Genomic DNA, 22,936 nt, shown 5'->3' on the forward strand with positions numbered 1-22,936 from the left:
CATATATTGTGAAGTTCCCAGAGGTAAAATTGATTATAGATATACATAAAACATTAGATACTAGACTGTAGCCTAAGACTGGATATAACAGAAGGTAGAAGGTATTCTCAACTCCACAGCCAGAGTGATCCCTTTGAAATAGGAGGAAGATCCTGGCAACCCTCTGCTCAAAATCTTGCCAAGGCTCCTCCTCACTCAAGAGTCCAAGAAAACTCTTTAAAGGGAACTTCAAGGCCTTCTGTGATCTGCTCCCTTGCAGCCTCTCCAAAGTCATACAACCCCATCTTGCTTCTGACCTCACCTCCTTCTCTCTCTTCCTCCTTTACTCCCCACCAGCCTTGGTATTCTCCTTTGAATGTTTGAATGTTGCAGGTACATTTTCACCTGAAAAACCTTCATATCTTCTCCCTGTTTCCTCTGCCTGGAATGCTCTTCCCCAATATTTACAAAGTTAATCTCACATCTTCTTCACACCTTTGCTTGTACATCATCTTCTCAAGGAGGACCATCCCAACCACCACAACTTGCCCCCCATGCTCAATTCCCAGTTCTTGCTCTACTTTTTCCTTTTATCTCTGTGACACTTATCTTCCAATATACTATGTAATTTAGTTATTATATTTATTGTTTATACTGCTCTTCTATTATAAGAATGTAAGCTTCATGAAGATAAGGATCTTCATCTCTTTTATTCCCTGACACCCAGAAGAGTGCCTGGTATGTGATAGGCACTCAGGACATAGGTATTGAATGAATGAAATAATAAGTCCATGATTTTTCTTTATAAGAAAATTAAGTCTCTGGGAGAAAAACATAGCCTGAAACAAAACCAAAAGCCAAGAAGAACTAGAAGGGATCTAGAACCCTGACAAAACCCAGAGTAGGAACAACTCAGCTTGGAGTGATTGGTCAAAGAGATTTAAAATGAAATTTAAAGACTGGCAATTAGCCAAAGTTGAGCTTTATCTACATCGGAAAGCCTGTAGTAATATTTTTGACACTAGGAAACACTTCTTATGAAAGTATTGCAGATGGCATCATAGTAAAAGAACAAGAAGAAAGTGAGGCTATATGCATTTGGCCACAAACCAGCAATCCAAGTATTTCCAAGTGTTTCAGACCAGCTAATTATATTTATATTAACACTTTGACCTGAATTAAAAGCAGATGGAGTCACATAAAATTCTATTGTATGAACTCTCTTTAAAAAATATATAACATTTTTAAAAAATCTATTATTTAAAACTAGTGCTCAGAGTAAGTTACAGAAAACTGTTAGTGGCAAGAGGCCCTAGAGCTAATGAACCATTGTGAATCTATAGTCTTTCTCTCAATACCCTGATTCTTAGAATGTCATTGACCATTAAAAACAATTTTTTTCATCCAAATTGGCATTTTATTGAGATTAGTGGTTTTTGCTTGAAGCTTTAAGATACTTTCTTTGTTATTTCTCTAATTAGAATTGCTACTCCGTCCAAAAATAGACTTAAGCTTTCGCTTCAGTCTCAAGCGCTAGCTGGCAGCCAAGCGTACGCGCTCAGGGATTAGCGGCCGCCATCGACGGTGCTTAGGTTCCTTTGGGCTTGTCTGCACCACTCGCTCGCCACACACTCCGCCGTCATAAGCCGCCATCATGGGAAAGCTCGCAAAGGCCGGTAAAAATCAAGGTGACTCCAAGAAAATGGCTCCTCCCCCAAAGGAGGTAGAAGAAGACAGTGAAGATGAGGAAATGTCAGAAGATGAAGACGATGAGAGCAGTGGAAAACAGGTTGTTATCCCTCAGGAAAAAAGGCAAGAAGGCTACCACGACTCCAGCAAAGAAGATGATGGTTTCCACAACAAAAAAGGTTGCAGTTGCCACATCAACAAAGAAAGCAGTTGTCACCCCTGGCAAAAAGGCAGCAGCTATGCCAGCCAAGAAGACAGTTACACCTGCCAAAGCAGTGGTAACACCTGGCAAAAAGGGAGCCACCCCAGGCAAAGCATTGGTAGCAACCTCTGGTAAGAAGGGAGCAGCTGCCTCAGGCAAGGGAGCAAGGGGGCAAAGAATGGCAAGAATGCCAAGAGGGAAGACAGTGAAGAAGAAGATGAAGATGACAGTGAAGAGGAAGACGACGAAGATGAAGAGGAGGATGAACCAGCAGTGAGGAAGGCAGCTTTTGGTGCTGCTCCTGCCACAGATGATGAGGATGACGAGGATGAGGATGATGACAATGATGATGAGGAGGAGGAGGAGGAGGAGGACGAAGATGACTCTGAAGAAGAACCTATGGAGATTATACCAGCCAAAGGAAAGAAAGCTCCAGTAAAAGCTGTTCCTGTGAAGGCCAAGAGCGCTGCTGAAGATGAAGAGGATGATGATGATGAAGAGGAGGGTGACAAGGAGGAGGAAGAAGAGGATGAGGAGGAGTAAGAAGAGGAGGAAGAGGAAGAAGAGCCTGTCAGAGAAGCACCTGGAAAACGAAAGAAGGAAATGGCCAAACAAAAAGCAGCTCCTGAAGCCAAGAAACAAAAAGTGGAAGGCACAGAACCAACTACGTCTTTCAATCCCTTTGTTGGAAACCTGAACTTCGATAAATCTCCTGAATTGAAAACGGGTATCAATTAGCTTTTTGCTAAAAATGATCTTACTGTTGTCGATGTCAGAATTGGAGTGTCTAGGAAGTTTGGCTATGTGGATTTTGAATCTGCCGAAGACCTGGAAAAAGCCTTGGAACTCACTGGTTTAAAAGTCTTTGGCAATGAAATTAAACTAGAAAAACCAAGGGAAAAGACAGTAAGAAAGATCGATATGCAAGAACACTTTTGGCTAAAAATCTGCCTTACAAAGTTACTCAGGATGAATTAAAAGAAGTGTTTGAAGATGCTTTGGAGATCAGATTAGTCAGCAAGGATGGAAAGAGTAAAGGGATTGCTTATATTGAATTTAAGACAGATGCTGATGCAGAAAAAACCTTGGAAGAAAAGCAGGGAACAGAGATAGATGGGCAATCCATTTCTATGTACTACACCAGAGAGAAAGGTCAAAGTCAAGACCATAGAGGGGGAAAGAATAGCACTTGGAGTGGTGAATCAAAAACCCTGGTTTTAAGCAACCTCTCCTACAGTGCAACTGAAGAAACTCTTCAGGAAGTTTTTGAGAAGGCAACTCATATCAAGGTGCCCCAGAACCAAAATGGCAAATCTAAAGGGTATGCATTTATAGAATTTGCTTCATTTGAAGATGCTAAAGCAGCTTTAAAGTCATGTAATAAAAGGGAAATTGAGGGCAGAGCCATCAGACTGGAGTTGCAAGGTGATACCCAGGGGATCACCTAGTGCAAGAAGCCAGCCAGCCAAAACTCTGTTTGTCCAAGGTCTCTCTGAGGATACCACCGAAGAGACGTTAAAGGAGTCGTTTGATGGCTCTATTCGAGCAAGGATAGTCACTGACCGGGAGACTGGATCCTCCAAAGGGTTTGGTTTTGTAGACTTCAATAGTGAGGAAGATGCCAAAGCTGCCAAGGAGGCCACGGAAGATGGTGAAATCGATGGAAACAAAGTCACTTTAGACTGGGGAGTGAAGGTGGCTTTGGTGGCCGAGGAGGAGGCAGAAGTGGCTTTGAAGGCTACGGTGGTGGCAGAGGTGGCCGAGGTGGATTTGCTGGCAGAGGCCGGGGAGGCTTTGGAGGGCGAGGAGGCTTCCAAGGAGGCGGAGGAGGAGGAGGAGACCACGAGCCACAAGGAAAGAAGACGAAGTTTAAATAGTTTCTTCTATCCCTGTCTCTCCCTCTTCCATCTGAAAGAAAGGACTCTGGGGTTTTTGCTCTGTTATCTGATCAATGACAGAGCCTTCTGAGGACATTCCAAGACAGTATACAGCCCTGTGGTCTACTTGGAAATCTGTATAGATAACATTTCAAGGGAGATAACCCTGTTGGTATTGACTGGATATTTGTATAAACTTTTTAAAGAGATGAGTGAGAGAGCTAACCCTTATCTGTAAGTTTTGAATTTATATTGTTTCTTCCCATGTACAAAACCATTTTTTTCTTTCCTACGTTGTTTTTTTTTTTTTTTTTTTGCATTGGAGGGTGTAAAGGAAAGCAGAATGTTTTATCATGATTTTTGCTTCAGCAATTTTGGGACAAATTAAAAGTCCTAGAACTCTGGTGCCACTCTTGTAAAAAAAAAATATAGACTTAAACTTTAAAATAGGATAGACTTAGAAACCGAGATCTATAGTATACTCTCAAGATAAAAATTATTCATTCTTTAAACTTTCTCAATGCAGTTTAAGTTGCCTTTCATTAAATATTCTATAATAAAAATGAACTAAGGGCCCCAGAATTTCACGAATAGAGTAGGCAGGCAATAGGAGAAAGAAGAGAGCTGTGGACAGGCAAGATGCTACCACTGGTGACAAAAATGCAGCTATTCTGCTATTATGGTGAATTATAGTTCCCTTCACTCAAAATTCCATTCTGTCTTATCCTATCATTGCTTATCTATACATTTGTATAATTTTTTACTTATAAATTTATGTACTTATTGACTTTGGGCAAGAGGCCTCTCAGGGAAATTACATCCTATACATATTCCAGAAGCATTTTAGTCCTTAGATCCGTGAATATGTCACTACCTAGGTCCAAATTAACCAAAAACATGCTAACATCAGTTCACACTTTCAACTAATTTTTATAAAAAATAAAACTGATATCTCAAGTATGTATAAAATGATGTGAATTAATATAAACTATTCAATTGGATGGATGCCTGCTAATCAGCAATTACTTGAGAAACTGGACGTGAATTTACCATAAACACTTTATTGTAACCCTGACACTTTGAGAAGGCAGATGATATAAACTGTCTACTTTTTTCTTGGGGAATAATACCAAATGATGTTTTCAGATAGCATGCAATGTTTAATTTAGCCAGCAGGCTGTTAATTCTCTTCCCTTCAGACTTCATAATTGTTAGTAACCAAATGGGCTTATTGATAGACATTTTATATCTCTAATTTGGTACTAATGTTCAATAAGATATCATTTAAGCTGGAATGACAGTTTATTACATTCAGTCAGGTGGGTAGTGGAATCAGAGCCTCTAACTGGAAATAGCAAAGTTCTGAGACTTGGTCTAAGGGGATTTCTCAATGATCTCAATCTAATAAGAAATAGTCAAACAACTTGAACAGAAAGACAGATTAAAACTGAGAGAAACTTTCCTCATTAGGGAAATCATGATAAATCCACCAATTAGAATATTCTGAAGCCACTTACAAAGAGAACTTTGATGTTTATATATTCACTTGGAAAGATTTTCATTAAATATTCTAGTAAAATATTATAAATAAACAGCAATAGCCCATTAATACCAGTGGCTGTGTTGAATACCAAACACTTTTCATGTGCATTACCTCAGCATTCATGTCCATTTACCTCATTAAACCCTTATAGCAAGCCTGTTGAGTCAGCACCGTTAGAAACTATATTTTAAAAGTGAAAAAACTAAAGCTCAGAAAGATTACATGATCTTTCTGTCTTCACTCAGTAAGGCAATGGTAGAATTTGAGCTCTGCCCTGGATGAGATCAAATTCACACCTTGGATAAGAAAAACATGCTTGAAATGTGCCAAAAACCAACAATTATTCTATCTGGGGAATATAATTAAGTAAGCAGTAGAGGAAAAGAAGCAATTTTCTATCATCTCAATTATTTTGTAATAAATATACATTATTTTTTAAATTAGAAGATAAATGTATCATATTTGAATATTAATATTAAGAGAAAAGCTCAGGTGAATTTTTTTAAATTGTTCTTTCTTTCCTGAAAAAGAGGGATTAGCAGCTTTTCAATCCCTAAAACCTGACTTCTTCTTCTAGGATTAACTTTGAGAACTCTTCTTAGAGGAAAAGCATCTGTCTCAAGCTGCAGGCATGCCTCTACTCTGAGCTGAAAATGAAATGACATATGTGGTCATGAGCAACATCAGATTGTGTGGAAGATAAGAAACAAAACTGCAACCCAATGAAGCAGATTGGTAGATAAAATACAAGATCAACAAAGACTCAAGGCATGTAGAAATTAAAATGGCAGAGACACACTGAGGCTGGAAAGAGGTCCAAAGTTTTTGTAATCAGCAGCTAGAAAGATCTTCAAATGAGTCCAAATTACCAGGCAAATTGGCTACTTAAAAATTCTGAGCAGCAATATTTAGAGACTATCGGATGCCTGGCACCCACAACAAGACAGCTGATTTCAGTTCAGTTGAGTCGCTCAGTCGTGTCCCTCCCTGTCCATCACCAATTCCCGGAGTTTACTCAAACCCATGTCCATTGAGTCAGTGATGCCATCCAGTCATCTCACCCTCTGTCATCCCCTTCTCCTCCTGCCTTTGATCTTTCCCAGCATCAGGGTCTTTTCTAATGAGTCAGTTTTTCACATCAGGTGGCCAAAGTACTGGTGTTTCAGCTTCAGCATCAATCCTTCCAATGAACACCCAGGACTAATCTCCTTTAGGATGGACTGGTTGGATCTCCTTGAAGTCCAAGGGACTCTCAAGAGTCTTGTCCAACACCACAGTTCAAAAGCATCAATTCTTTGATGCTCAGCTTTCTTCACCATCCAATTCTCACATCCATACATGACTACTGGAAACCAGAGCCTTGACTAGACAGACATTTGCTGACAAAGTAATGTCTCTCCTTTTTAATATGCTGTCTAGGTTGGTCAAAACTTTTCTTCCATGGAGCAAACATCTTTTAATTTCATGGCTGCAGTCACCATTTGTAGTGATTTTGGAACCCAAGAAAATAAAGTCTCTAACTATTTCCATTGTTTCCCCATCTATTTGCCATGAAGTGATGGGACCAGATGCCATGATCTTAGTTTTCTGAATGTTGAGCTTTAAGCCAACTTTTCCACTCTCCTCTTTTACTTTCATCAAGAGGCTCTTTAGTTCTTCTTTGCTTTCTGCCATAAGAGTGGTATCATCTGCCTATCTGAGGTTATTGATATTTCTCCCGGCAATCTTGATTCTAGTTTGTGCTTCATCCAAACCAGCATTTCTCATGATATACTCTGCATGTAAGTTAAATAAGCAGGGTAACAATATACAGCCTTAATGCACTCCTTTCCTGATTTGGAAGCAGTCTGTTCCATGCCCAGTTCTAAGTGTTGCTTCTTGACCTGCATACAGGTTTCTCAGGAGGCAGGTCAGGTGCAGGTCAGTATTCCCATCTCTTTCACAATTTTCCACAGTTTGTTGGGATCCACACAATCAAAAGCTTTGGCATAGTCAGTAAAGCAGAAGTAGATACTTTTATGGAACTCTCCTGCTTTTTCGATGATCCAACAAATGTTGGCAACTTGACCTCTGATGCCTCTGCCTTTTCTAAATCCAGCTTGAACATCTGGACATTCATGGCTCAGGTACTGTTGAAGCCTGGCTTGAAGATTTTTAGCATTACTTTGCTAGCCTGTGAGATGAGTGCAATTGCGCAGTAGTTTGAGCATTCATTGACATTGCCTTTATTTGGGATTGGAATGAAAACTGACCTTTTCCAGTCCTGTGGCCACTGCTGAGTTGTCCAAATTTGCTGGCATATTGAATGCAGAACTTTCACATTATCTTTTAGGATTTGAAATAGCTCAACTGGAATTCCATCACCTCCACTAGCTTTGTTTGTAGTGATGCTTCCTAAGGCCCACTTGAATTTGCATTCCAGGATGTCTGGCTCTAGGTGAGTGATCCCACCACTGTGATTATCTGGACCATGAAGATCTTTTTGTATAGTTCTTCTGTGTATTCTTGCTACCTCTTCATAATATCTTCTGCTTCTGTTAGATCCATACCATTTCTGCGCTTTATTGTGCCCATGAAATGTTCCCTTGGTATCTGTAATTTTCTTGAAGAGATCTCTAGTCTTTCCCATCCCACTGTTTTCCTCTATTTCTTCGAATTAATCACTGAGAAAGGCTTTCTTATCTCTCCTTGCTATTCTTTGGAACTCTGAATTCAAATGGGTATATCTTTCCTTTTCCCCTTTGCCTTTAGCTTCTCTTATTTTCATAGCTATTTGTAAGGACTCCTCAGACAACCATTTTGCCCTTTTTTTTTTTTTAATTTTTTTTTCTTTTTTTCTTTTTATTTTTTATTTTTTACATTTTGCCCTTTTGTATTTCTTTTTCTTGGGGATGGTTTTGATCACTGCCTCCTGTACAATGTCACGAATCTCCGTCCATAGTTCTTCATGCACTATATCAGATCTAATCTGTTGAATCTACTTGTCACTTCCACTGTATAATTGTAAGGGATTTGATTTATGTCATACTTGAATGTTCTAGTAGTTTTCCCTACTTTCTTCAATTTAAGTCTGAATTTGGTGATAAGGAGTTCATGATGAGCCACAGTCAGCTCTTGTAGTCAGCTCTCTTGTAGGCCAATGTTAATTACTTGTATTCCTTCACTTTCCTGGCATCTTGTATATGACTCTATCAGGCTGCTATTTAACAGGATATGCAACAGACTCAGTTCTTTGGCAAGGTGTTACTCTAATGTGGATAGATGGAGGAAGTTGAATTCTTTCAAACTTCTTGAACAAATGGCTTCTGAATCATGCTTAGACTTAAATGCTTTGTTTATAATACTTTGCAATGTTAGGATTCAGAATGAGATATTGTCCACTCAATTCCACCCACACAAATGATAACTAATGAATACATTCTTCATTCAAGAAAGAATTATTGAAAGTTTACAATAATATAAAATGGGGTTAAGACAGAGAGACTTTGCCATCAGAAAGCATACATATGTAGTGGAAAAGAGAGACCAAATTACTAAATAAACAAATATTAAATTTCAGCTATAGAACATGATGAAATGGAGAGATACATGGGGTATGATGAGAATATGTAAGTGATGATTAAGTTTTATTGAAATTTCCCATTATGGGAACAAGAAGCATCTAAGTATGTAGAGCTTTAGATTCTTTTAACTATTACTCAGACAGATGTTTGTTTCATGGTTTAGACTTGTTTCCTTCAGGCGCAAAATAATTCTACACCAAGGACAAGATTTATTTATTTACTCTTTCTAAATAATTTAGTGCACTGTCCTCAGATATAGCAACTGCAATTAAATTTAAAATATTGGAGCAGTGCCTTTACTTGAATTCCACAGTAAAAACATTTGTCCAATATGGTTCAATAAATAGAAGAGGGAAATTCAATAGCAATGGAGGTTACAAGTGAAACTCGATAAAAGAAGTATATGCTGACATTTGTTCCTGAAAAATAATTGTGAAAAGGAAGGATCATATTTCTACAGCAACCAACTTCATTGGGGCCACTAAGCTCTATTAAAAATGAAGAAACAGCGAGAGATGAAAGTGAAGGACAGAGTGTAGTCTGACATGAAATAGCATATTAGGCAAAAAATTAGGACTATGAGTCAAGGTCCTTGGAAGAAGGATAGAAAAATCCCCAAGCTTCCTAGGAGTGTTCCTATTTAGTTCTGTCCCTTTTAATTTTCAGATCAGTGTCTGAAATACAAATGCCAAAAGGATAAATGAGCAAACCAGGTCAGGTGTTAACTTGCATAAATAAGAGTCCCAGGCTTCAGCCAAATAGGGCCTCTATTATTCAACTCTAATCCAGTGTGGCCAAACAACAACTATACTTAAACACATAAATTTCTAGGTGAAATATCTGTGTTAGTTTACTTTCACTGCCATAAAAAAACTACCACAAATTCAGGGGCTTAAAACAATACTCTTTAAAGATCCCACAGTTCTGGGGGTCAGAAATCCAGTTACAGCCTAACTCAACTGTGCCCTCTGCTTAGAGTTTCTTAAGGCTGAAATCAAAGTGTCAGCAAGTTCAAGTTATTTTCTAGTGGTGCTAGGCTCCCAAGCTCACCCAACTTTGACCAAAATCACTTTCTTCTGGTTGTAAAAGTGAAGTCCCTAATTTTTGATGGTCTTCACTGCTGGGGGCTGCTCACATTCCTTTCTCATGCTCTTCTTCCTCCTGCAACAATGAGTTGAGTTTCTCCAAAGCTTTGACTGTCTCAGATATTCCCTGCTGCCCCATCTCTGCCTTCTAGCTGGAGAAAGTTCTTTGTTTTTAAGGGTTCATGTAATTAGATAGGGCCAGCTGAGCAGTCTACCATAAACTCTTCATTTTCAGGCCTGGTCCATGACCTTAATTATATCTGTAAAGTCCCTTATGCTGGGTAATGAAACATACAAAGTCTAAGAAATAAGACATGAACATCTTTGGGGAGCCATTACTCTGCCTACCACAAGCTCAAGTTAAAAATACTGACAAGTATTGATAATTACTAACACCACTTGGGCCAGACAAAACATGTCTATGGTTTGATCTTGACTTGATTTAGGGAAAAAATGTGCTATCTGCTTTAGGAGACAGATGTTATCAATGAGATCAATATCGTGCTGCAACTTTTAAATAAAATGTTTCTAAGTGAACTGGCATGAGGATAAACACATCATTAAAAAGAAAGTGGCTATTTGGTTATAGTTTTGTTCCTACATGCATTTGTTAAGTACTACATAGAGGTCAAGATCATTCAGAATGGACTTTGTTAATGTTTGAATAATTAATAATCAATATTTTTTATAATCTTTTTCCCTTTTGCAACACTATTGGAGTCATTACTATTGTGTACACTGTTTTGAAGAGAAAGGCACAGCAACCCACTCCAATGTTCTTGCCTGGAGAATCCCATGGACAGAGGAGCCTGGTGGGCTGCAGTCCATAGGGTCACAGAGTCAAACACGACTGAAGTGACTTAGCATGCAGCATGCACGCATGCTGGTTTGAAGTCAGTTTAAATAAGTTGTTTTCTTACTGGGCTTGATTTATATAATCTAATAGATATTTTTCACTAGGTCAAGAGGCAGAATTAATAACCAAAAGAGTAATCTGTCACTTGTGCAGTCTCATTAATCCTATGGTAAAATAAACCATGGAACTATATTAAAGTATGTTTGCATTCAAAGTCTTCCTAAACATTTTAAATATTCAAACTAAATTTCAATGCAATTTCAAATGCTGGTAATTTAAAAAGGAAAACAGAGTAGGACTGGGGAAGCTCATGGCAAGAGTACTGCAACACCTCTTCACCAGTTCACCCTTACCATAAACAGTTGCCTCTTTTTCCACTTTATTTTGAAGTTTTACTTATTCTATTTTTTACTGAAGTATAGCTGATGTATAATAATATGTTAGTTTCAGGAATACAACATTGATTTAAATATCTCATTTAATGGGAGGCAAGGGCCTCGGCTTAGGAGATGGACCTGGACTGGAGTCCAGGATAAAGCACTGCCTTGTAAGTAAACCCAGGAAAGATTGCCAACAGATTGAATTTCAGTTTTCTCCTCTATAAAATGATTTGGAAAAACTTTTACCTACCGTTCATAAGTCGTTCAAGGATTCAGTAAGATAACTCGTAGAAAACGTGTATATAGTGCACAATGCATAGTATACTCTCAGTGATATTAACGTAGTTCTGGTTGTAGATCTGATAATGTGTTTGGTTTATTCAGAGTCTACTACTCTACTAATTTCCTTCAGATAATTCTTTTTTAACTTCCCCTTAAAAACTCAACCAGATGTTATTATTAATTATTACCACCATTTTTTTGAAGACTAAAATTCTCATACACTGAGTTAAGGACTTTCATTATTACATTTAGAATTGTTTTAGGATTGATTATTACATTTAGGATTTATATATTATTTATATAATAATAGTCTATTTATAAAAATAATCACTACAAATGCCAAATTGAGAAAATGTATTAAAATGTGAAATAAAATATACAAAATTGCACATAAATGCAACTATGTAAAATATATACAAGAATATAGACATCCTAGAAAAACATCTAGTTATGCTTCACTGATTGTTCTCCTTTGACTATGTGGATTACAACAAACTGGAAAATTCTGAAAGAGGTGGGAATACCAGATCACCTTATTTGCCTCCTGAGAAACCTGCATCCAGGTCAAGATGCAATGGCTAGAATAAGACATGGAAAAACAGACTGGTTCAAAATTGGGAAAGGAGTACAACAAAGCTGTGTCACCCTGCTTATTTAGCTTTTATCCAGAGTACATCGTGCCAAATACTGGGCTGGATGAATCACAGGCTGGAATCACAACTGCCTGGAGAAATATCATATCAACAACCTCAGATATGCAGATGATATCACTCTATTGGGACAAAGTGAAGAGGAAGTAAAAAATCACTTGATGAGGGTGAAAGAGGAGACTGAAAAAGCTGGCTTGAAACTCGACATTCAAAAAACGAAGATCATCGCCTCTGGTCCTATCATTTCATCGCAAATAGAAGGAAGCAGTGACAGACTTCATTTTCTTGGGATTCAAGATCATTATAGACAGTGACTGCAGCCATAAAATTAAAGCTTGTTCCTTGGAAGGAAAGCTATGACAAACCTATACAGCATATTAAAAAGAAAAGACATCACTTTGCTAACAAAGGTCCATATACTCAAAGCAATGCTTTTTCCAGTAGTCATGTATGATGTGAGAGTTGGACCATCAGCAAGGCTGAGTGTCAAAGAATTGATGCTTTCGAATTGTGGTACTAGAGATGACTCTTGAGAATCTCTTGGGCTGCAAGGAGATCAAATCAGTCAATCCTAAAGGAACAACTCTGAATTTTATTGGAAGTACTGGTGCTGAAGCTGAAACTCCAATACTTCGGTCACCTGATACAAAGAGACATCACTGGAAAAGAACCTGATGTCAGGAAAGATTGAGGGCAGGAGGAGAAGGGGACAACAGAGGATGAGATGGTTGGATGGCATCACTGACTCAATGGACATGAGTTTGAGCAAATTTCAGGAGATAGTGAAGGACAGGGAAGCCTGGTGTGTTGCAGTCCATGGGAACAAAAAGAGTCGTACATGACTTAGCAACTGAACAACGACAACAATACAGTTGTATAACAAATTTGAAAAAAAGTTCATTTGCAAATAGAATTTTAAAAGTTAAAAGTGACCTTAGAAACCAGTCAGCCAAGAAGTTTTCACACTGTGCACAACAAAACCATCACAGGTCTGCAGAAGTGCCTTGGGTATAATGAAATGGCATAGTTGTTATAAAGTGTAAGACAAGCTGGCAGTAACCCAGGCCTCTCCAGTCCTGCTTCCATTCGTACAGGTTCAGTCTTATTTGCTTTATATGTTTATGTATTTCATTTAAAGAAATACTTCCACTGGCTAAGAAAACAAAACAAAAAATATAAATCACTTCATAAGGAAGACAAAGTCACACACACTGATATTTGATGAGCTCTCCTCTATTTCTCAGCTTTTTTTTTTTTTTTTACAGTTAGAGGGGACCAATGTTGATTCCTTACCAATGAAATACGTCACCTCTAGGATGAGGCAGTTACAAGCTTATACACACTTCCCTACTGTCTCTCTTCTACTGAGATGAGATGGAAAATGGGGAGCACTCCTGTTCACAGAAGTTCAACTCCAAGAGAGCTGCTATCTCCTCATCCATGAGGGACTCTGGAGCGGACCTGTCTGTACACCCACATGGGACATGCAAAAGAAGCAAACAGGTAGCTTTGCTGTGCTACATTTTGAGTTAATAAGGCTACTTGTTACTTCTGAATAACTCAACCCATCCTTAATAATGCACTCCATTATAAAGATGAGGAAACAGAATTGCAGATAATAGGAGTTGTTCAAGGTCACTGAGATCTGGACTTATATCCAAGTTTCCTGACACTACAATGCAAAGATCTCAGTATACCAATTTAAAAGGCCTTAGAGCACAATGGAATGATGAGCCATGGCGTTAGGGGTGAGCTTAAAGATCACCTAATACAAACTTCTCTAAATTCAGAATGATAGAAGACCATCCAGTTGATTATGAAAACCAGTGGTGGTGATCTCACCACTTCCAGGGTTGGTTCATTCCCATCTGATGGTTAACATTATCAGCATTCCTTTTCTAAAGACATGGCACAGAAATAATGAAACAAGGAGAGTGAAGATTGGCTCAAGGTCTGTTAAGCAATTAATTTTTGAACATTTCTATGTGACAAACACTGTAGTTAAAGCGTAAACAAATATGTAACCACTGATGAGTAAATACAGACATTTGATTCTACATGATTCTTACTCTCATGGAACTTTCAGGCAAGTAAAGTTACATGTGTATTTTTTCCATGAAATAGTCACAAATATAAAAATGATCACAAATTTCAATAAATTCTAGGAAGCAAAAATCACAGGATTATGAAAGCACAAAAAAAAGAGATCCAACTTAGTATGAATCATAAAGGGTGGAAGAGGAAAGTTTAAAGGATAGCATACACATTTCTGGTTTGCCCACCTTAGCAGATTAGACTATTACTTGCTAAAATGGAGACACTGGAATACTTGGTTTTGGAGAGTAAAGTAAGTGAAGTGAAGAAACCTCGCGAATTTCAAAACATCCAGAATTAGACGCATCAATCTGACCTCCACATACAAAAAGTATACATGAGGATGCCAGGAACCTCTGAAGGAGTGAATATCTCTATAGAAAATCTAAAATAAGACGGAGCTGGGAATGACAGAATATTTACTCAGCTGGAAGCACCGACCCTGCCTGCCCATTCATTTTCAAGTCACTCAACATGAGGCAGATGGTTGCAGCTGAAGTCTAGCAGCTGTTCCTCCTGTCACCTCTCCTCTGACATTTGCCGGATGGTGTCATTCTGTGAATGATCTTTATTAGAGAGCAACCCTGTTGGTGTGGACCTTAAAGGATGGCCCAAGTCAGGAGGTGGAAGTGGCTGACCTTTCAATTCTAACCCGTCTCCTGCCATCTCTTAGGCCAGGTGTGTTCCAGTGCTGAATAACATGCTCCCCTCTGAAGTTAAGAATCCACTGAAGCATTATAATAACATCTCACAGCCAGCCACAACACAGTTCAGTTCAGTCACTCAGTTGTGTCCAACTCTTTGTGACCCCAGGGACTGCAGCACACCAGGCATCCCTTTCCATCACCAACTCCCAGAGTTGTGCCAAAACACAACCTTGGCCTTTTCAAAGGTCCCAGGAAGACCTGCTTAGCTAGCATTACTTGTCAATCAATTATGATTCTTTTTTTTTTTTTTTTTAAGAAAAAAACTTACAAGAATTTAAGTTAGAAAACCCAGTGAACTATTATTGGCCTCTGGAATCTGGATCAATAGAAAGGCAAAACCTTGAGATTCAAATGTGTCAACAATCTGAATTACGGAACAGCCATCAGTAACTGGTTGTAAGCTTTGAGCAAGTGATGTAATCATTGTGGGTCTTGAATCTACTGACTATAGAATTGGGCTAATATCCGAATTTGCAGATGTTGGGATAACAATAATATAAGGGCTTATTTATATGTTGTACTTGGAAGCTAAATGTGTTTATTATCCATATTACTTTAGACATTGTTTCTGCCTAATACTATTAAAAAAATAGTAGCCACCATTTACTAAGTGCACACTAAGAAGTGCCTCTGTGTCAGGCACTTTTTAAAATGCTTTATTAATATCAATTTATCTAATGTTAACAAAAATATATGAGGTATTTGCTATTAATATCCTGAGGTTTTTTCCAAATGAGAACACTGCAGCAGAGAGTTGCTTAGTCAAGGTCACAGAAATTACAAATGATGACAGTGAGATTTGAACCTAAGCAGTCAGACTTCAGAATCCACATTCCTATCCATTAAGTTAGGATACCAGGGATAACAGAATAGAGTATAATTAAGAAGTAGACAGACATATGTATTGCACACCTCTTCTTTAGGGGCACTATTAATACTTAAAAATGTTTCCATGAAATAGCAAGTGCATCCTTCCTCACCTGGCCTGGATAGGCAGAAAGCCCTATTATAGGGAAGATGGCAAATGTGAGGCAAGAATTTAGAGAGTAGCACTGAAATATACATACTATGTGTAAAATAGATACCTGGTGAACATTTGCAGTGTGATGCAGGGAGCTCAAACCCAGTGCTCTGTGACAACCTAAAAGGGTAGGGTAGGATGTGAGGTGAGAAGGAAGTTCAAGAGAGAGGGGACATATGTATAGCTATGGCTGATTCGTGTTGATATATGGCAGAAATCAACACAATATTATAAAGCAACTATCCTCCAATTAAAAATAAATAGAGAGTTTGTGGGGGATTAGCAGGCAAGATGAGTATTTTGACTAAAGACAATCTGATGGCTTTCAGGTGTAGTTCAGTTCAGTTTAGTCATTCAGTAGTGTCTGACTCTTTGTGACTCCATGGACTACAGCATACCAGGCTTCCCTGCCCATCACCAACTCCTGGAGTTTACTCAAACTCATGTCCATCAAATTGGTGATGCCATCCAGCCATCTCATCCTCTGTCGTCCCCTTCTCCTCCTGCCTTCAGTCTTTCAGGTCAGGGTCTTTTCCAATGAGTCAGTTCTTCGCATGAGGTGGCCAAAGTATTAGAGCTTCAGATCCAACATCAGTTCTTCCAATGAAGATTCAGGACTGATTTCCTTTAGGACAGACTGGTTGGATCTCCTTGCAGTCCAAGGGACTTCAAGAGTCTTCTCCAACACCACAGTTCAAAAGCATCAGTTCTTTGGCACTCAGCTTTCTTTATAGTCTAACTCTCACAACCATACATGACTACTGGAAAAACCATGGCTTTGACTAGATGGACCTTTGTTGGCAAAGTATGTCTCTGCTTTTTAATATGCTGTCTAGGTTGGTCAAAACTTTTCTTCCAAGGAGCAACCGTCTTTTAATTTCATGGCTGCAGTCACCATCTGCAGTGATTTTGGAGCCCAAAAAACTGAAGTCTCTCACTGTTTCCATTGTTTCCCCATCTGTCTGCCATGAAGTGATGAGACCAGATGCCATGATCTTAGTTTTCTGAATGTTGAGCTTTAAACCAACTTTTTTCACTCTCCTCTTTCACTTTCATCAAGAGGCTCTTTAGTTCTTCTTCGCCTTCTACCATAAGTAAAGTCAAGTCGCTCAGTCATGTCCAGCTCTTTGAGACTCCATGGACTGTAGCCTACCAGGCTCCTCTGTCCATGGAATTTTCCAGGCAAGAGCACTGGAGTGGGTTGCTATTTCCTTCTCCAGGGGCCCTTCCCAACCCAGGGATCAAACCTAGGTCTCCCAGCATTGCAGACAGACGCTTTACATCTGAGCCACCAGGGAAGCCCTTCTGCCATAAGGGTGGTGTTACCTGCATTTCTGAGTTCATTGATATTTCTCCTAGCAATCTTGACACTAAACCAGAATCCAGACGATCTATGCCCTAGTCTCTGCCACTAGCAAGTGACTAGCATTTCATGTAACCTATTGCATTACTTTGGTGTCTTTATCTGAAATAAGGAGTTGGCTCTAGCCCTAGACCAAATTGATTTAGGCAGACAGTCTCTAAAGATCACTTCAGTTCTAATATCATTTTATTACTGTATTAAAATCCAGAAATACCATATTCAGCCACAAAGACCACCAGCAATATCTTTTAATCTTAGTAATAAGATTTTAAATTAAATTTTTCATTAAGCTTAATGAATGCATGTTATACTACTTGATTCAAGAAAACTGAATAGATACAATCTGGACTAAAGAATTGAGTACCCATGTGTCTGTTTGTGATATGTCAGGAGCTTCAGAACTCTTGGGCTAGTCCATACGTGACTGTAAAACTCAGCATCTTGACCAAAAGGGGTAATTTCCACATTTTTTCCTGATATAACAGTATTCATAGACCAGTTTCAACCAAGTTAGTAAACTATTGGAAACACATTTGTTATATCTATTTTACCATTTGTGAAAAGCACCTTACGTGGAGCAAAGGAAACCCTCCTATGGGAATGTATGTTGACGTAGCCACTTTGGAAAATGTATGGACGCTTCTCAAAAAACTAAAAATAGAGTTTCCATAAGGTCCAACAATCCCATTCCTGGGTGTATGTCCAGATAAAGCTGAAATTCAAAAGTATATATGTACCCCTATGTCCACTGCAGTGCTATTTACAATAGCCAAGGCATGGAAACAGCCTGAGTGCCCATCAATGAATGGATAAAGAAGATGTGATACATATAAACAGTGAAACAGTACTCAGCCATAAAAAAGAATGCAATAAAGCCCTTTGCAGCAACACGATGCCATTTGCAGCAGCACAGATGGACTTAGAGATTATCACACTAAGTAAGTCAGAAAGAGAAAGACAAACACCATATGATATCACTTATATGTAAAATCTAAAATGTGAAAGAAATGAACCTATCTATGAAACAGAAACAGACTCATAGACATAGAGAACAGACTTGTGGTTGTCAAGGAGGAGGAATGGGAAAGAGATGGATTGGGAGTTTGGGGTTTAGCAGATGCAAGCCTTTATATATATATATATATATATATATATATATATATAGAGAGAGAGAGAGAGAGAGAGAGAGAGAGAAGAGAGAGAGAGAATTGATAAAGATAAACAAGATTCTACTGTACACAGCACACGGAACTATAATAACTATCCTGTGATAAGCCATATTGGAAAATACTATAAAAAGAATGTGTATGTGTGTATCCATATCTATCTATATCTATCTATCTATCTATCTATCTATCTATCTATCTATCTATCTATAAAACTAAATCACTTTGCTATACAGCAAAAAATAACATAACATTGTAAATCAATTATACTTCAATTTTCTTAAAAAGAAAAACACCTTAAAAAACATGCATTGTTTTCTGAAGTATCAAAGTTCTGAGTATTCTCAACTGGTAACATTATCTAGCACAAATCTGCCATAGACAGACAGAAAGCCTTGGAGTATTGCTTCTCTTCTGAAGGCACACAGTTAAGTGGTGGCTAAAAGTTCCAAGAGTTAGCCTCCTGACTTTCTGATTTGTTTGGGTAGCAAACTTTCCAATACTAGTAATTAGCACCCCCTTAGACATCTGTTTCCCCGGGGGAAAAAAATAAATAAGCCACAGAAAGATTAAATCTAATTATTATGATTTCCATTTCAATGGCAAGGCCTTTTCATAAATAATTATGTCTTAGTGCAAAACTGGCAAATTTTAAGCATTGGCCCTATCATTCATAAATAATGAGTAGATTTATAACTGTCAAACTCATTAGTTATGGAAGGCTAATGAGGACTTTAACCAAAAACACCACTATGTGAACTTCTCACTGAGGTAACTGTAGAATCTTGACTTTGAAAACACCCACTTCTTACCAAGTGAACCTCATATCCAGACCTCAGGGTAAAAGTGAAGTAGTGACTACAACTATGGGAAAAAGGAGTTTACGGTGCCTGCCAATGCAGGAGACATAAGAGACTCAGGTTTGACCCCTGAGTCGGGAAGATTCCCTGCAAAGAGGGAATGACAACCCACTCTGGTACTCTTGCCCGGAGAATCCCATGGGCAAAGGAGTCTGGCAAGCTATCGTCCACTGGGTTGCAAAGAGTCGGACACGACTGAAGCAATTTAGCACACAGGCATGCAAGAAGTGACCCGCAGATAAAGGCAGGTTTCCGCATTCCTAAAGATGTAGGTATTTAATAAAGCATGTGTGAATGAAAATCATGACAGAAGAAAATACTAGGAAGGGCACAGGATAGGCATGAGAAAGAGCTCGGGCCCAGTTCTGGCAGAAACTGCCCCCTCTCTTAGGTTCATTTCCTCTCATTTAATATGGGAACATTGAAATAAATACACTCTAAAATCCATTTATACAAAGGAAAAGAATTAAGGTAAAGGCATATTTTGCCCCCCAGTTCATAAGATACATTTTATTAATTTTATTTTACTTTATACACACTCTACTTACATGTGCCAGGCACCATTCTAAACTCTTTACAGACATCTCATTTAATCATCACAGAAATGCCTAAAATAGGGAGTATGATCCTACCTTAAAGATGAGAAAACTGGAACACAGAAAAAGGCTAAATAATGGGCCTAAGGTAACCCAGCTAGTGGTTCTCGATCCACGTGCCACAGCACGCTGGTGTGCCACAGGTTCTACACAACCAAACGCTGATCAAGGCAGTAATTTAATCACAAGTGATATGTACTTTTACCGAAATGTTTGTCAGAAGTAGTTACCTCAGTATCCTCTGTGATACAGAGAATTTTCATTTTTAAAGATAATTATCAATACTGGAAATTTTATTTTTTATATATTTTTTGCTTCGTAATTTTCCACTTCTTGCCATTAAGTATAAATTCCAGAAAGACAGAATTTCTCTGTCTTGTCCAGTATTCTATCTCCAAAACCTAGGAATAAATGAATGAATGAGAATCTCCTTTCTCAGTGATTTAATATTAGATTATATTTGAAGAAACATATTATGATGAAGAAAGCTTGGAAGTAATATGAATAACACTGTCAAAATATCTGTATTATGAAAAGTCATAAAAACTCAGGCCACATCTCAAAGCAATCTACATATATGAATTAATTCTTATCAACCCTACCATTAATCATCTTCACTAATCAGAATTCACATACTTGAACACCTTTTTATTACTTTGATAAAATGTTATTTGCTATATTGCTCACTGTGTTTGACTACCCCATGTCAAATCCACCCCTGATAGTTCCTCTAAGCCAACTATGATAAGATCATTCTTTTTTCAATAATTGACTCAGGAACAGATATGTACACAGTGCTCTTCATACATGAGTAGGAATTTGTTGGATGAGACTCTATGAAATACCTCCTCTTTTTTATTGACCACATAAAAAGATACACTGTATCTCCTTATGCTATCTAAAGTGGTGGAATTGCTGCCACCATTTTGCAATGGGATTACAGAGACAGAAAGATGGAAAGAAAGGGATCCTCAGATAACACCGAGTCTCTGAACAAACATCCCCTGCAGACTACCTTACCTCAGGATTTCTAGTTATGACAGGTAAGGAATTTCTTTATGGGTTAAGCAGTTGTAGTTGAGTTTTTTTTTAATATGCAGCCAAACTTATTCAGACACCTGTACAAAAGAATATCCCTTTAATTCCCACTGCTATCCAGCATATGCTTTCCTATGACAGTTGAATTCAAATAACTGATACAACTAGTGGTAGGAGAAATAATTCCCTGTTGAGCTATCCTCTGTAGTTTTCACCATTAACTTTCACTTCATGGAGGCAAGAGTCTTCCTCTGATATTGTCCCATCAAACACCAGGGAGTCTTGCTTCATTTTCATCAACCCAGTATTTGTAGATAGTCATTAAATCCTGATACTTTGAATTCTCTTTGACCAACTGATGCAACTCTCATCTTTACCAAATCAATATTGTTTCACTCACAATGATAGTGTTGTCATTTGATGTTTGGCTGATAAGATCACAAACTATATTTGTATATTGACTATATATTCTACAGTGGCTTCTCTGATGTTCTCAATATGTTTTGGTAGCCCTAAATTGGACATGACAAGGAATTAGATGTGAAAAGGCAAGATGATATTGCACAATTAGGCTGAAAAAAGTGAAAAGAAGTTTGAAAATATTGTCTTTTTATTAAATAAACTTCTGCACTCATCAGACTGATTTCAAACCAAACAACTCAGTAAAATTTAGCAATATGGCAGAAGCCAAACACTTCATTACAAACTTCAAGGCTTTCCACTAATAGTAATCTGTCTCTTCATTTCTTCTTCATAAGAAACTAACTTTTGATTACATGTCAAATGTTTCTGACTGCCAAGCCCAGCTCCCTGCTAACCCTCGTTACCTCCTAACTATGTCATTTAACCTGCTTTTCTTTTCATTTAAAAAAAAGTTCTCTTATCTCTGCATAAGTCCAGGATATATTCCTTTCTCTGTGGTTTGACATATATACACTACCATGTGTAAATCAGCTAGTGGGAACCTGCTATAAAGCATAGGGAGCTCAGCTCGGTACTCTGTGATGACCCAGATGGCTGGGATGGAGGGTGGGGTAGGAGGGAGGTCCAAAAGGAAGGGAATGTGTGTATATATATATAGTTGATTCACTTCATTGTCCAGCAGAAAGTAACACAACATTGCAAAGTAGTTATACTACAATAATTAAAAAAAAAAAAAAGATAAAAAGAAGGAATGTGAACAATACTGCGATACTGGAAACAAAGATATGTCCAACAAATGAGACTGGCTAACTATGGATTATGTGTATTGTGAACTAACATGCAACTAGCAAAGACATACTGTACAAGAGTACACATGATAGATCAGTATGTGGAAAAGAAAGGTGCAAGCATCATAAATTCACCCCTGACAACATTTAATAGGCTCCATAGGCCCTTTCTGTGTATCACCTATTTGTCATATGATGATGAGCAAATCTCACCCACTGCCCACCTTTCACAGTTTGGTGAGAGTGATAAATGTTAGTCAAATAATCACATGATATAAAACACAGGTTACACAGACCTATTACTAAGTGTAATCAGGATACCTGACCCAACTGAAGGTCCAAAGACTAAGCAGAAATATGAAGGATGACTTGAGGTTAACTTGGTAAAGAGAAGATGGAAGACTATTCCAGGAAGAAAAAAGAATAGGAGAAAAAGACCTTATGATTTTAAAAAATTGGGGGAGGGGGGGAGGATACGCTGCAGAACAGAAAATAGGGCCAGTGGAGTTGAGAGCAAAAGGAGTGGGGGAATCAGTGTTAGCACAGGTGGACGTATGAATCAAGATACTGCAAAAGCTAAGGGATTTCTTCACACAGATAAAATGTGTCAAGTGCTTCCTGGACTTGTACAGTATGCAACATACACAGCTATGCACAGCAAGCTTGAGGCACAGCGTGTTGCAAGATGTTGCTAAAAAAGTAAGATGCTGTGGCATCTTAAAATCTCTCACCAAGAGCTTTATCTTCATCTGAAGTGTAAAAGGAAGCCACTGA

At 38.2% G+C, this 22,936-nt stretch overlaps 1 pseudogene; it reads left to right on the forward strand.

The window, feature by feature from the left end:
- The first annotated feature begins 1,573 nt into the window (after nucleotides 1-1,573).
- Nucleotides 1,574-3,747, forward strand: LOC110139193 (nucleolin-like; annotated as a pseudogene).
- The last annotated feature ends 19,189 nt before the right edge of the window (nucleotides 3,748-22,936 follow it).

This window comes from Odocoileus virginianus, chromosome 3 (genome assembly GCF_023699985.2).
Source record: "Odocoileus virginianus isolate 20LAN1187 ecotype Illinois chromosome 3, Ovbor_1.2, whole genome shotgun sequence".
In the NCBI taxonomy this organism is placed as follows: domain Eukaryota; kingdom Metazoa; phylum Chordata; class Mammalia; order Artiodactyla; family Cervidae; genus Odocoileus; species Odocoileus virginianus.